This window comes from Pinus tabuliformis, chromosome 2_1, assembly GCF_031772625.1.
Source record: "Pinus tabuliformis cultivar Carrire ecotype Pingquan chromosome 2_1, CPIR1, whole genome shotgun sequence".
In the NCBI taxonomy this organism is placed as follows: Eukaryota; Viridiplantae; Streptophyta; class Pinopsida; order Pinales; family Pinaceae; genus Pinus; species Pinus tabuliformis.
The window spans coordinates 36,926,140-36,941,055 of NC_142299.1; positions in this window are offsets into that span (position 1 = coordinate 36,926,140).

Here is a 14,916-nt window from a genome sequence, read left to right on the forward strand (position 1 = left end):
TGAAGAAAAAACCAAAATTTGGAGGCAGAAATAGTCTCATTCAATCATCGCACCTATCCTTAAGGGAAACAAGGATGCATCTCACCTACAACACACAGTAGGTGCAATGCATCTAGACTGCCAATGAGAGACAGTGCAATGGTCTAGGGATGAGACTGAGCTTGGTTTTCACCCATAGTTTGCAGCTAAGTTCATGGATTTAGGCCAAGCTTATGATAGACAATAAACACAAAGTATAGGGGCTGATCTAATGAGGTTATTGAGCTACCACCAGGGCAATTAGGATGTTTGAATGTTTAGTTCATAAACCAACCCAGAGATTGATTGAAGCAGCATTGATCTACTTTGCAGTTGCATAGAAAAAGTAGTTCAAAGGCTAGCTGGCTTAACTTCAGGCTCCATCTGTAGTTTATAAAGCAAACAACAGTAACAAACAAACAAACTATTCGCTCCCTAGTGGAGTCGCCATTTTGTTTCCAGGAAAACTAGTGTCTATTCAGAGCTGCTAGTCCCACTAAGACGTGTAGCTATATTAGAAACAAACAATACAAAATAACTTGCGTTTTCCTTTATGAGAGATAGATGAGAGAGAAGTAGAGAGTACCAACCTCAGTCTTTCGCTTGGCTCCTTGTTTCCTCTCTCCTTTGATAGAGCTTCGCCACTCCTTTCTCACTTGTCACGCTTCAAAGAACACCTGTAGAGTCAAAGAAGCAAAATACCATCAAAGCATAGAGATCTATAACCATAAACAATATAGAATCAAATGTACATTAACCATACAAATGCATACACAAATACAAGATTCAGAAATATACAAGTATATGGAGGAAAACTCAAATAACTTTATTGATAGAAGTAGTAGAAGAGAGGATTACAACCTAGCTGTCTGATCCAACATCATCCTCCCAGCATGAAAGCCATTTTCACCTCATAAAAAGCAAGATCACCCAACAATACAATGCCTCAAAGAGAAACCAACAACACTTACAAATTACAAAATTCCAGCCTTTGGATCTCTAGGATGAGGGATCCATATATAGATATTTGCAGGGGGTGAGTTAGCTTCTGGGATTTTGATTAGTGTCATTTCACTGATAGTTCTTGGTTCCACTTGGAGATTTCATGATCTCTTACTCATCCCTGGGCGAATTCAGAGAGGCAAGTGTCATATGAGCAGTTTCTAGAAGATTCTATGGGTTTCCTCCTAGCAAAATGCCTCTGCCATTTGTCTGCTCTCTCTCATCGCACCCTATAGAAGGGATTTTCTATATGCATCACACCCTTTGTGTGTAGCAAGTGAGATGCATCACACCCTTAGCGTGGAGTAGTCTGTATGGTCCAGTATTGACCAGTTCTGAGTAGTTTTCCAGGGATAAATTTTGGGAAATGATGTAATCAGCTGACCTTGATCCTTTAGGGTATGAAACAACACTTTTAGGGGTTTGAGAGCCCTTGGTTTATGGACATATGTGATTGGGGTTGCAGTGCCCAAATATGTCTATAACAACACTATCAGGAGGAAAAAACATAGAGAAAACATGGAAAAACAGGTTTATCGGCGGTCAAAGCAACTTTGAATCGGAGTCGTCAGATCTGGCCAATTAATGGTCTAGATCCAATCGGTGAATTGCAATTGGCGGAGGCTATCAGAGGCTACCACATAGATATTGTGATAGTGATCAACGCAGTCAACAAGGACCATCGATCAAGCACGTAGATCGACGTCCCATGTTAACGCGCGATATTGCAATCGACAAATGCAATAGAACGCTTGCAAGTGGCCCGGGGGTACGTGCAATGTGTGATTGCGATCAATCACGTCGCAACATCACATCAGAGTATTACAATGGAGCGGGGCTAATATAACTCGTGATAGCTGGACTCGATAACATTATCGACGATATTATATATATTTTGAAATCCAGAAAGTGACAATTTCCTTTGTATTTCGCATTTCTGCCAAATGAATGGAATACGAAGGAAATGCACCCGATGCGATATTATGGACCTGAAAGGGTTTATTAAGGCTGTTGAATACTATTTCAAGTCTGATATGAGTGGGATTTCATGTTTAATGTAATTTTTTAATATAAAAGGGAAGTCACAAAATAGGCAGGGTTTTGGGAGGAACAAAGGCAGTAAGTGGTTTGGGCCGGGCTCCGCCCGAGCTCGTACATTGGCCGCCACGTGTCCTAGCCCTAGAGAGAGAAAACCACCCTTATTGGGTGGTTAACCCCCGTATGAAAGGGCTGCTCGAAATGAACCACAACCATTGGATCTGGATCCCCCTAGATCAACGGTGGAGATGCGATGGTGATATAAAGGCGGACCCGATAGGGATATAGTGCAGAATTATGAAAATTTGAAGTCTGGTGAACAATGTTTTGGCAAATTTCCATAGTTTTGTAGCGTTTCTGTGTAAACCGAAATTGACCAATTTTGGGATTTCAAAGGCCCGATGACCCATTTCATTACAGGACAGGTGGCCACCATCCATGAAAGAATTTAGCAATGATTGCTAACGCTCATAGGGGGATCTGAGTGGACAGAGGTTGGGAAGCTAGAGAGACCGAGAAGGAGAAAATAACAGACAGTGAAAATTGGCTTTAAATCCACAGAAGACAGTAGACAGAGGCAGACAATGCTGAGACAGAGAAGAGACAGAGACAATGAGTAATAGAGAGAGTTTGTGTACTCAGAGAGGCTCGAGGGGTTCAAGCAAAACTCTTGTTGTTGTAACTGTTGTGTTGAGACTCAAATTGAGCTCATACTATTGTAAAACTCTATTTTGAAGACATAATAGAGAGGTCACCACTGAAGGTTGGACTAGGAGACGTAGCCTAGGAGTGTTGGGTGAACTCCTTATTAAACTTGCTGTGTTATGTGTGTTGTCTATTATGTTCTTTAACTGCTTCATTGTCTATGTATTTTGCAATCTTATTGATCCATTGCACAAATTAACACAGGCAAATCCATGCACATGAGTCCATAATACCTTAATAATTGTCTTAGATCACTTTTCAGATCAAGTGGTATCAGAGCTTTAGGTTGCTAAGGTTAGACAAGATTGTGTTGGATTGTTGAATGCTAACTAGGTCAAAGCTCAAATTAGGAGAAGGAGAACTGGTTAAGACTAACCCAGAAATAGGAAGAGTTTATCCTAGGAGGAAAATGGTAGAAGAAAATCCCTTGGAATCAGACTATCAGTTCATAGACAGTTTCATGACCATGAGAGCCATGGTAGAGGAGATGTATCAAGAATTTAAGAAAGGTCGAAGTGAAGATACTTCAACCTCCAAACAAGACAAAGGAACAGAGGAACCTCTTCTAGATGGCCATTCAGAAGGGAAAGGAAAATAGCCTTCTCTATCAACACCTCCTTCTAGCCCTTTGATTAAATTATATGTAAAAGTTGATTTGCCAATATATGATGGAGAATTAAATGCAGAAAAGCTAGATAACTGAATTAGACAAATTGATGTATATTGCAGGTGCAAAACATTGATTCAGAAAGGAGAAAGATTCAGTTGGCCAGCCTTCGCCTTGGAGGAACTGCCCTAGTGTGGTGGGAAGGCAGGACACAAGATGATTTGAAGAAGCATGGTAAAATTCTTTCTACCTAGAGTGAATTTGTTTCTGCCATTAAAAAACAATTCTATCCACTAGCTTATATGTAGCAAGCCATGATGAGTTGGCAAACTCTTTGCCAATTAAAGGGGCAAAGTGTACAAAGCTATACCCAAGAATTTAGAAAAAGAGCTTTAATTCTAGGCATTTATTTAGACTCACTTGAAACTTTGCTGAAGTATATAGGTGGTCTGCATAGCTATTTGAGGCACACCATTCTCATGTTTAACCCTACTAGCATAGATGAGGTATCTGTTTAGGCTACACATCTAGAGGCTAGAGGCAAGAATGTGAACCCAGAGATTGGGGGATCATCAAAACCCACTACAAGAAAGAACAAGGAAAAGAGGAAGCATAAATGGAAAGAGGGGAAGGCAAACGATGTACAAAAAGACAAACCTTCATGCACTCACTCCAACAAGGGTGGACACGATGATGAACATTGCTGGTCTTTGCATCCAAAGCTAAAACCCAAGAAGTTGAATGGAAAGAAGAAGAATACTGTTGCTGATATTCAGAAAGATTTGGGGTCAGACTCAAGTGATGAAACAACAGCCACGACTATAGGTATAAAAGGTAAAGCTTTTGAAGCATCTACTAGTAATTCTACACAATCTACTGATAATGAAGAAAATGCAAGGAAAAGACATGAGCTTTTTCATATTAGAGTTATTTCCAAGCATCAAAAGATTGATACTTTATTTGATAGTGGTTCACAAGTAAACTTGATTTTTGAAGCAATTGTAAAGATGTTGGGACTACTAACCACACCTCACAAGAAGCCATATCCATTAGGTTGGGTATGTGATAAAGAAAAGCTACAAGTGACTAGACAATGTAAACTTAGGTTTGCATTTGGGTCAACATTTGTAGATGAGGTTGAGTTAGATATCATTCCCTTGGATATATGTGGTATTGTTCTAGGAAGTCCTTACTTGTATGATAGAAAAGCCATTTTCTATAGAGCTGAAAATAAGTATCAAATCACAAAAGATGGAATAGAATATATTGTAAGAACTCTTCAGCTCAAAAATAACTACACTCTCATTAACTCAAGGCAGATGAAAAGAATTGTAAATTCATGCAAGAAATTTTTACTAATGGTTGTAAAGGAAAAGACCCCTGATAAAACGAATGTATTTGAGGGCTGTGATGCTAAGCAAAAACCTGATTTAGAAAAACTTGTTTCAGAATATGATATCTTATTTCAAGAACCTAAAGGTCTGCCACCCAAAAGGGAAATTGTACATGATATTCATTTGTAGCAAGATGCTCCATTGCTTAACATCGGAATGTACAGGTTATCCACTTTAGAGAATGCAAAAGATCAAGAAGCAGGTACAACAACGGCTCAAAAAAGGGTTCATAAGGCCAAGCACATCACCATGCAGATCTCTAATCGTGTTGGTGAGAAAGAAAGATGGTTCATGGAGGATGTGCATTGATTACAGAGAACTGAATAAGATAACGATCAAGAAACATTATCCCCTTCATCGCATTGATGATCTATTAGATTAGTTGAAAGAATTTTTTTAATTTTCCAAGTTGTACTTGCGTAGTGGCTACCATCAGGTCAGAGTAGCAGAACAAGATGCATGGAAGTCTTCTTTCAAAACAAAGCAAGGGCTGTATGAATGGCTAGTTATGCCTTTTGGCTTAACTAATTCTCCTACCACTTTCATGAGAGTAATGAATGATGTACTCAGGCCTTTTATTGATGATTTTGTAATTGTATATTTATATGACATTCTTGTTTTCAGTAAAACATGGGAATAACATTTGAAGCATGTAAAACAAACTCTAAATGTTTTGAAAAAAAAAAAATCTCTATGTGAAGTTATCAAAATGTGAATTTGGAAAAACATCTTTGAATTATTTGGGTCATATTGTAGGGGGTGGTGAATTGAAGATAGATCCCTCTAAGGTTGAAGTCATTGTGAACTGGCCTAAACCCAAATCTGCTACAGAAGTTAGAACCTTCCTAGGAGTAGCACAATATTGGAGAATGTTTATTGCTAACTTTTCCTTGATTGCAACCCCTTTACATGCTTTGACAAGATTGAACAAGGTGTTTCAGTGGGGAGGCAAACAACAAAAAGCCTTCGACACCTTGAAATAAAAAATTAGTACAACACTAGTACTAGCATTGCCAGATCTTCAAAGCCCATTTGAGATTGAAATAGATGCCAGTGACTATGCCATGGGAGCAGTGTTGATGAAACATGGTAAACCCATATGTTATCATTTTGAGACATTTAGTTCTGCAGTAGTTAATTATACCACATATGATAAAGAATTGTATGCATTAGTACAGAGTGTGAAAATTTGGAAACATTACCTATTGGGCAAAGAAACAGTTATACATACTAATCATCAACCACTTCAATATTTGCACTCACAAACTAAATTGCAGCAATCAAGACACTATAGGTGGATGGGTTTTCTACAATAGTTTCATCTTGTCATCAGATATAAGAAAGGAATACACAATAAAGTTTCAAATATGTTGTCCAAACCAATCATAAATGCATCTACTATACTTAAGCATAATTCAGTATTGCATGAAAGCTACATTGAACAATACGCTCAAGATGTAGATTTTAAATATGTACATGCAACTTTAAGTCATGGAAAACAAGTAGAAGAATTGGATTATCATGTTAAGGACCAACTCTTGTATCATTTGGGAAAGTTATGCATTCCTCAAACTAAAAGAGTTAACATAATCCGAGAAGCACACACTTCTCTAATAGCAGGTCATTTTGGTGTGAGTAAAACTGTTGCACAACTGCAAAGGTTCTGTTATTGGCCAAGAATGCATGGAACATTTTCTAGATATATTAAAGGGTGTACGATGTGTGCTAAAAGCAAGCCCAACAATAGAAAAATAGGCTTGTACACTCCACTTCCAGTTCCTTCTCATCCTTGGGAAAGTGTTTCCATGGAATTTGTTTGGGAACTGCCAAAATCTAGAAAAGGTCATGACTATTTATATGTTATTGTGGATAGGTTCAACAAAATGTGTATTTTGATACCTTGTAACAAGCAGATTACAGCTGAACAAATAGAAAAGTTGTTCTTTCAACATGTATGGGTTCATTTTGGATTACCCACTTCTATTGTCTCTGATCGAGATTCTCTATTTGTTTGGAAGTTTTGGTCAAGTCTATGGGAGTTGATGGACACCAGACTGAAGAAGAGCACAACCTTTCATCCACAAACAAATGGCCAAATAGAGGTAGTCAATGGGACAATGATCCAGTTGCTCGGGGGTTACTGCAACAAGCATCCCAAGCTTTGGGACGAACATTTGTGTTATGTGCAACATGCTTACAACCATGCTAAACATTCTTCTACACAAAGATCTCCTTTTGAGACTTGTTTTGGTTTACACCAAGGTCTCCCTTGGATTTTGTCTTTAGTAAAGACATAGTAGTTGATGGACACAATGATGTGGACAAAGCAACCAAGTTCATTGAACAGATCCATGAAATTCACCAAGCAGTGCAGGAACAACTAGAAAGAAGCTAGGCCAAGAACAAGGCAAGGCATGATAAGCAACGAATTGAGCATAGCTTCCAAGTTGGTGATCAAGTCTGGCTATACATTAGCAAAGAAAGAATGCAAGGCGAAGGGAAGAAGTTGAAGCCAATAAGGTATGGGCCTTCCAAGATACTTGAGAAAATTGGTGAGAACACTTTTCACCTTGATTTTCCAGCTTACATGCACATCTATTCAGTAGTTAATGCAGAGAACTTAAGACTGTTTGAACCTTCATTGATTGAAGATCCCAAAGAGAAAAGTTAGTTGCCTTCTATTGATGATCTGTTGCCTGAATATCTCAATGAGTTGCAGGAAGATACAGTTCTGGACAGGAAGGTGAGAACTACGCGTAGTGGGGATGTTGAGAACCTAAGAATTGGGCTCAAAGGTTCAAAACCAAGCAATTCAATATGGATAGAGATTGGACAAGTGAGGAAGCTATATCCTCACTTGATTGATGCTTAAAAACCAACTTTTGGTGGTCCAAAAGCCTTTTCAGTGGGAAGGTGTGATCCAAATGGATCCTAGAAAACCCTCTAAGTCATCAAGTATTAAAAACTGTGGAAAAAGAATAATTTTGGAAAAATTTGAATAACACTATCGGGAGGCAAAAACATAGAGAAAACATGGAATAATAGGTTTATACGCGGTCAAAGCAACTTTGAATTGGAGCCATCGGATCTGGCCGATCAATGGTCTAGATCCGATCGACGAATCACAATCGGCGGAGGCTATCAGAGGCTACCACATAGATATTGTGATAGCGATCAAAATGGTCAATAAGGACCGTCGATCAAGCGTGCAGATCAACGACCCATGTTAATGCTCGATATTGCAATCAGAAAATGCAATGGAACGCTTGCAAATGGCCCGGGGGTACGTGCGATGTGCGATTGCGATCAATCACATTATGACTTTGCATCGAAGTATTACAACGGAGCGGGGCCAGTATAACTCGCGATAGCTGGACCCGATAACATTATCAACAATATTTATATATTTTGAAATCCGGAAAGCGACAATTTCCTTTGTATTTCGCATTTCCGCCAAATGAATGGATTACAAAGGAAATGTGCCCGATGCGATATTATGGACTCGAAAGGGTTTATTAAGGCTATTGAATACTATTTCAAGTCTGATATGAGCGAGATTTCATGTTTAAATGTATTTTTTTAATATAAAAGGGAAGTCACAAAATAGGTAGGATTTCGGGAGGAACAAAGGCGGTAAGTGGTTTGGGCCGAGCTCCGCCCGAGCCGGTACATTGGCTGCCACATGTCCTGGCTGTTGGAAATAATACTGAGAGGGGGGGGGTGAATCAGTATTATCTAATTCTTTTAATGAACCTTCCTTATTTGATCTTTGAATTATTTTTGCATGTCAGTACCATAAAATAATGTGCATGAACAAAGAAAACAGATAGTCACACCAAAGAACACAAGATGTAAGGTGGAAACCCAATGTGGGTGAAAACCACCTGCTGCAATATGTCTCTATCTTCTTTCAAATTAGAAACTTCTTTTACAATGGTTTTGTACTGGTGCAGTCCTTTACCAGTACGCAGGCTACAACCTGCAGAGAGCTACAACTCTCTCTCGTTTTCCAGTCTCTCCTGGAAGGGAGTTACAACCCCCTACTTCTTTTCTTACAAGGACCACTTTTCATAAATTTTCAAACTGGATCCATAAGCATCAATTGATCATCAAGTATGAGAGAATCACCCAATCAACTGTAGTAACCAGATCAACAATAATAGGACCAAACCCAGAACACAACAATGATAAACAAAGATTTTAAGAGAAGGAAGCACCCTGCTCCACTGCTTGCCTGCTTCCCGGACTCACCCTGCTCAACTGCTAGCCTGCGTCCCGGACTCACCCTGCTCAACTGCTAGCCTGCGTCTCGGACTCACCCTGCTCAACTGCTAGCCTGCGTCCCGGACGCACTCTGCTCAACTGCTAGCCTGCGTCCCTCGCTCTGAGTCTATTGAACTGCCTGCGTCCCGGCGCACCTGAACCCTTCTGCGCCTGCGTCCCGGCGCACCTGAACCCTTCTGCGCCTGCGTCCCGGCGCACCTGAACCCTTCTGTGCCTGCGTCCCGGCGCACCTGAACCCTTCTGCACCTGCGTCCTGGCGCACCTGAACCCTTACTGCACCTGCGTCCCTCCGGGCATAGATGATTTCAAGACTTCAGAAGTAACCCAGACAGTCAGATCTACAGATCTGAACATGCGCCGAAGAGATCTCGGTCCATCAGTAGATTCGCCTTGTTTAGATCTAGACCAGATCTAGCCCTCATAAGATATTCAACCAAAACCATGCTCAAGCCAAATGATCTCCTTTGCTTTATATAGGCAAGCTCCTCCTAAAATCATGGAACAATACCACGAGCCGACACCATAATAACCCAATACCGTCGGCTAGATACCAAGAGTAAAACACAAGAAACCCCCATGTGGCTTTTCTCTGCCTTGAAATGTGTGCACTGGGGGGACGCACCTCCTGAACGGCTGGCCTGCGTCTCTGGACGCGGTCCCTGCATGGTGTACCTGCGGGTACGCACCTTATGAACTGATTTCCTGCGTCCTTCTTAATTTTCAATAAAATGAGAGCCTTGCCACGGGAGTTGCCATCAAGTACAACATCTGTAACATATAGCCATACCAGAAACATAATGCCAACAATCTCCCCCTTTGGACTTGATGGCAACCTCACAAACTTCAGCTTCATTCTCCCCCTTTGACATCAAGGGCAAAGGGGTATACTCCCCCTAAGATCATGCTCTCCCTGAAAAAGAACCAGATCTGCAACAAAGAACCATAATCCATCATGAAAGAGATAGAGACATATTGCAGCTATTTCCAAGATCTCCTTCTGACCATCCTCCATAATGCCAACAATGCATTATATGCTCCCCCTGAACCTGTGAGCCAACCATGACTGAACCATTTCCTGAGTCTGTTCTGCTCCCCCTGAGTCTGAGCCAACCATGACTGAACCTGAGTCTGTTCTGCTGCCCTTTCTTCATATACGCGACTTTGCAGCCTGTAACTCGCGTATATACGCGACTTGTCTTCATTATATCAGCGTATGCAAGATGGAATACTGAATTTCATCACTTTCAGATTCCCCTGTGTCTGTTATGTCCGCTGTCTGAATTATGCCACACCTTTCTGTCTCTGTCTTCTTCAATTCCTGCAACTGTGATGATGTATGGTCCTTTTGTTTTGAATTTTGAAATCTGCTCCTGCATTCCCTTGCTTTATGCCCATAGTTGTTGCATGTATAACATCTTACATTTTTCATGTTCCTTCTATCACAATCAATTGCTTTGTGTCCATATGCATTGCAGGCAAAACAATATCCTCTGAAATACCTGGGATGCGATGATCTTTCTTGAACCATTCTACTTCTACATCTGGCTGCAATATGTCCAAGATTATGACATACATAACATTCAACATTTTTCAGTGGAGGAAATAATCGTCTATCACGTCCATAGTTAGGAGTAAAGGATATTCCTTGAGGAATTTCTTTCCTTGGTTGTTCCTTGTTGAGCATTTCAAATTTCTCATTAGAGTTTCTTGCCTCACCTTGTGAACTAGATTCACCTTCAACATATTCGTGAAAACCAAGACCAGTCTTGATAGCAGGAGACCTTTGACTATTAAGAATATCATCCAAGACTTTAGTACTATCTTGAAATCGTAAAAGCTTATCTTTTTCTTCTATTTTACCTTTCAAGATATTTACCTCAACTTGATGTTGTTCTTCCTTTTTCAGATATTGATTCCTTAGGTCTTCTTCAGCTTTTCTTCCTTCTTCCACTTGTCGCTTTAGTTTGGTCACTTCATGTTCTTGATCTTCAAGATCTTCTCTGTTTTGTTCTCTTGATTTTTTAAGATCTTCTTTTAGAGAGAGGATCTTTGATTCAAGTTTCTGAATAGTTGTACTCCGATCCTTTACTATATCCTGCAATTGCTCCCTTACCCTGATTTCTGTCTCCAATTGTTCTTTTAATTTGGCAACTTCTTTAGTTTCTGCATTCTTCTCTTCATGTGCCATGAGACTTTTAATATCTTCGCTATTATTGGATGAAGCATTCTTCTTCTTATGTGCCATGAGACTTCTAATATCTTCACTATCATTGAATGAACTTTTAATATGGGTATAATAGCTTCTACCATCTTCTTCAGATATCTTTCCTTTGTTATGAAGACATCTAGCAGCATAGTGACCAACTCTACCACATAGAAAACATTTGAAAGGTAGCTTACCTTTGAACCGTCCAGTTCCCCGTTCAAGATTCTTGACAAAATTTACCTCATCTTCTTCCTCTGACACTTCGAATGCGGCCTCTGGTGGTACCTCTTGTCGCATTTCAAAAGCAGTTAAGATCCCATGAAGTTGTGACATGGTGATTTTCTGCACATTCTCCTTTTCTTCTATGGCAGATACTTTAGAATCAAATTTAGCAGACAAAGATCTCAAAACTTTTTCAACTAAGACAACTTCCTCAAATTCTTCACCCAGATCCCTCATACAATTCACAATCTCATCCATACGCAGGAAATAATTAGCTATGCTTTCATTATTACGCATCTTAAGAGTTTCATACCGGATTCTGAGAGTTTGAAGCTTTGCTCTTTTTACCTGATCATCTCCTTCGTAGCTTGTGACGATTTTGTCCCATATTTCCTTAGCTGATTTGAAATGCATGATCTTCATAAATTCTGATTGAGTCAAACTACTCAATAGGACAGTAACAGCTTTGGCATTGAGCTCATATTGCTTTTTCTCTGCTGGATCTGTAGGAGTTGCTGATGGGAATTTGTATCCTCCTTCTACGATTCCCCAAACTTCTGCTCCAAGTGATTGTAGATATGCAGTGGTTCTTATCTTCCAGTGAGTAAAATTGTTCCCGTCAAAGACTGGTGGCCTGATGTGTGCTTCTCTTTCTGGATTAGCCATTCTGATGGATCTTTTCCTTCAAGCGATCAAGCTTCCTCAGAAGGACCTGCTCTGATACCAATTGTTGGAAATAATACTGAGAGGGGGGGGGGGTGAATCAGTATTATCTAATTCTTTTAATGAACCTTCCTTATTTGATCTTTGAATTATTTTTGCATGTCAGTACCATAAAATAATGTGCATGAACAAAGAAAACAGATAGTCACACCAAAGAACACAAGATGTAAGGTGGAAACCCAATGTGGGTGAAAACCACCTGCTGCAATATGTCTCTATCTTCTTTCAAATTAGAAACTTCTTTTACAATGGTTTTGTACTGGTGCAGTCCTTTACCAGTACACAGGCTACAACCTGCAGAGAGCTACAACTCTCTCTCGTTTTCCAGTCTCTCCTGGAAGGCAGTTACAACCCCCTACTTCTTTTCTTACAAGGACCACTTTTCATAAATTTTCAAACTGGATCCATAAGCATCAATTGATCATCAAGTATGAGAGAATCACCCAATCAACTGTAGTAACCAGATCAACAGTAATAGGACCAAACCCAGAACACAACAATGATAAACAAATATTTTAAGAGAAGGAAGCACCCTGCTCCACTGCTTGCCTGCTTCCCGGACTCACCCTGCTCAACTGCTAGCCTGCGTCCCGGACTCACCCTGCTCAACTGCTAGCCTGCGTCCCAGACTCACCCTGCTCAACTGCTAGCCTGCGTCCCGGACGCACTCTGCTCAACTGCTAGCCTGCGTCCCTCGCTTTGAGTCTATTGAACTGCCTGCGTCCCGGCGCACCTGAACCCTTCTGCGCCTGCGTCCCGGCGCACCTGAACCCTTCTGCGCCTGCGTCCCGGCACACCTGAACCCTTCTGTGCCTGCGTCCCGGCGCACCTGAACCCTTCTGCGCCTGCGTCCCGGCGCACCTGAACCCTTACTGCACCTGCGTCCCTCCGGGCATAGATGATTTCAAGACTTCAGAAGTAACCCAGACAGTCAGATCTACAGATCTGAACATGCGCCGAAGAGATCTCGGTCCATCAGTAGATTCGCCTTGTTTAGATCTAGACCAGATCTAGCCCTCATAAGATATTCAACCAAAACCATGCTCAAGCCAAATGATCTCCTTTGCTTTATATAGGCAAGCTCCTCCTAAAATCATGGAACAATACCACGAGCCGACACCATAATAACCCAATACCGTCGGCTAGATACCAAGAGTAAAACACAAGAAACCCCCACGTGGCTTTTCTCTGCCTTGAAATGTGTGCACTGGGGGGACGCACCTCCTGAACGGCTGGCCTGCGTCTCTGGACGCAGTCCCTGCATGGTGTACCTGCGGGTACGCACCTTATGAACTGATTTCCTGCGTCCTTCTTAATTTTCAATAAAATGAGAGCCTTGCCACGGGAGTTGCCATCAAGTACAACATCTGTAACATATAGCCATACCAGAAACATAATGCCAACACTGGCCCTGGAGAGAGAAAACCACCCTTATCAGGTGGTTAACCCCCGTACGAAAGGGCTCGAATGAACCACAACCATTGGATCTAGATCCCCCCAGATCAACGGCGGAGATGTGATGGTGATATAAAGGCGGACCTGATAGGGATATAGTGCAGAATTATGAAAATTTGAAGTTCGGTGAACAATTTTTTGATGAATTTCCACAATTTTGCAGCGTTTCTCTATGTAAACCAAAAACGACCAATTTTTGGATTTCAAAGGCCCGATGACTCATTCTGTTATAGGACAGGTGGCCACCATCCCTGAAAGCATTTAGCAATGATTGCTAACGCTCAGAGGGGGATCGGAGCAGGAAGAGGTCAGGAAGCCAGAGAGCCCAAGAAGGAGAAACGAACAAATAGTATAGATTTGCTTTAAAGCCACAGAAGACAACAGATAGAGGCAGGTAGTGCTGAGACAAAGAAGAAACAGAGACAATGAGTAATAGAGAGTCTGTGTACTAAGAGAGACTTGAGGGGTTCAAGCAAAACTCTTGCTGTTGTAACTGTTGTGTGTTGCGACTCAAATTGAGCTCATACTGTTGTAAAACTCTGTTTTGAAGACATAATAGAGAGGTCACCACTGAAGGCTGGACCAGGAGATGTAGCCCAGGAGTGTTGGGTGAACTCATTATTAAACTTGTTGTGTTATGTGTGTTGTCTATTATGTTCTTTAACTACTTCATTGTCTATGTATTTCACAATCTTATCGATGCATTGAACAAATTAACATAGGCAAATCCATGCACATGAATCTGTATTACCTTAATAATGGTCTTAGATTGCTTTTCAAATCACTTCTGATTGTCCACTTCTCTACAAAGGTGACCCAGAATTCGGCCACACATACCATACACTCTTGGAGGGTCAGCATGTTTGAGATTTTCACCTCCAGGATGCCCTATTATGCCACCTGGGTCACCTTTGTGTTCCTTCAAGCGAGTGTGCCAAGATGATTTGGGACAACTCCATATTGTTCAATGAACTATTTATGTTTCACAAGAGTTCGCAGGGGACTTGTGGGTTCACCCTAACCTAGAGATCTAGGCCAGACTCTCTCTTTTGGAATACAGTATAAGCCTTAGACCACTTAATCTTATTTCTAGAAAAAGATATGAAGGCTTGGAATTGAACATCTCCAATAAAAGGACTGGGATTTTCATCCCTCTATTCTTCCAAAAAGAAGTTATGCATATACAATTCACATAAAAAGTACTTTACATCATCATCCTGCTCTCGAAAGCATTTGATAAAATCAGAAATAGCACCAAACTC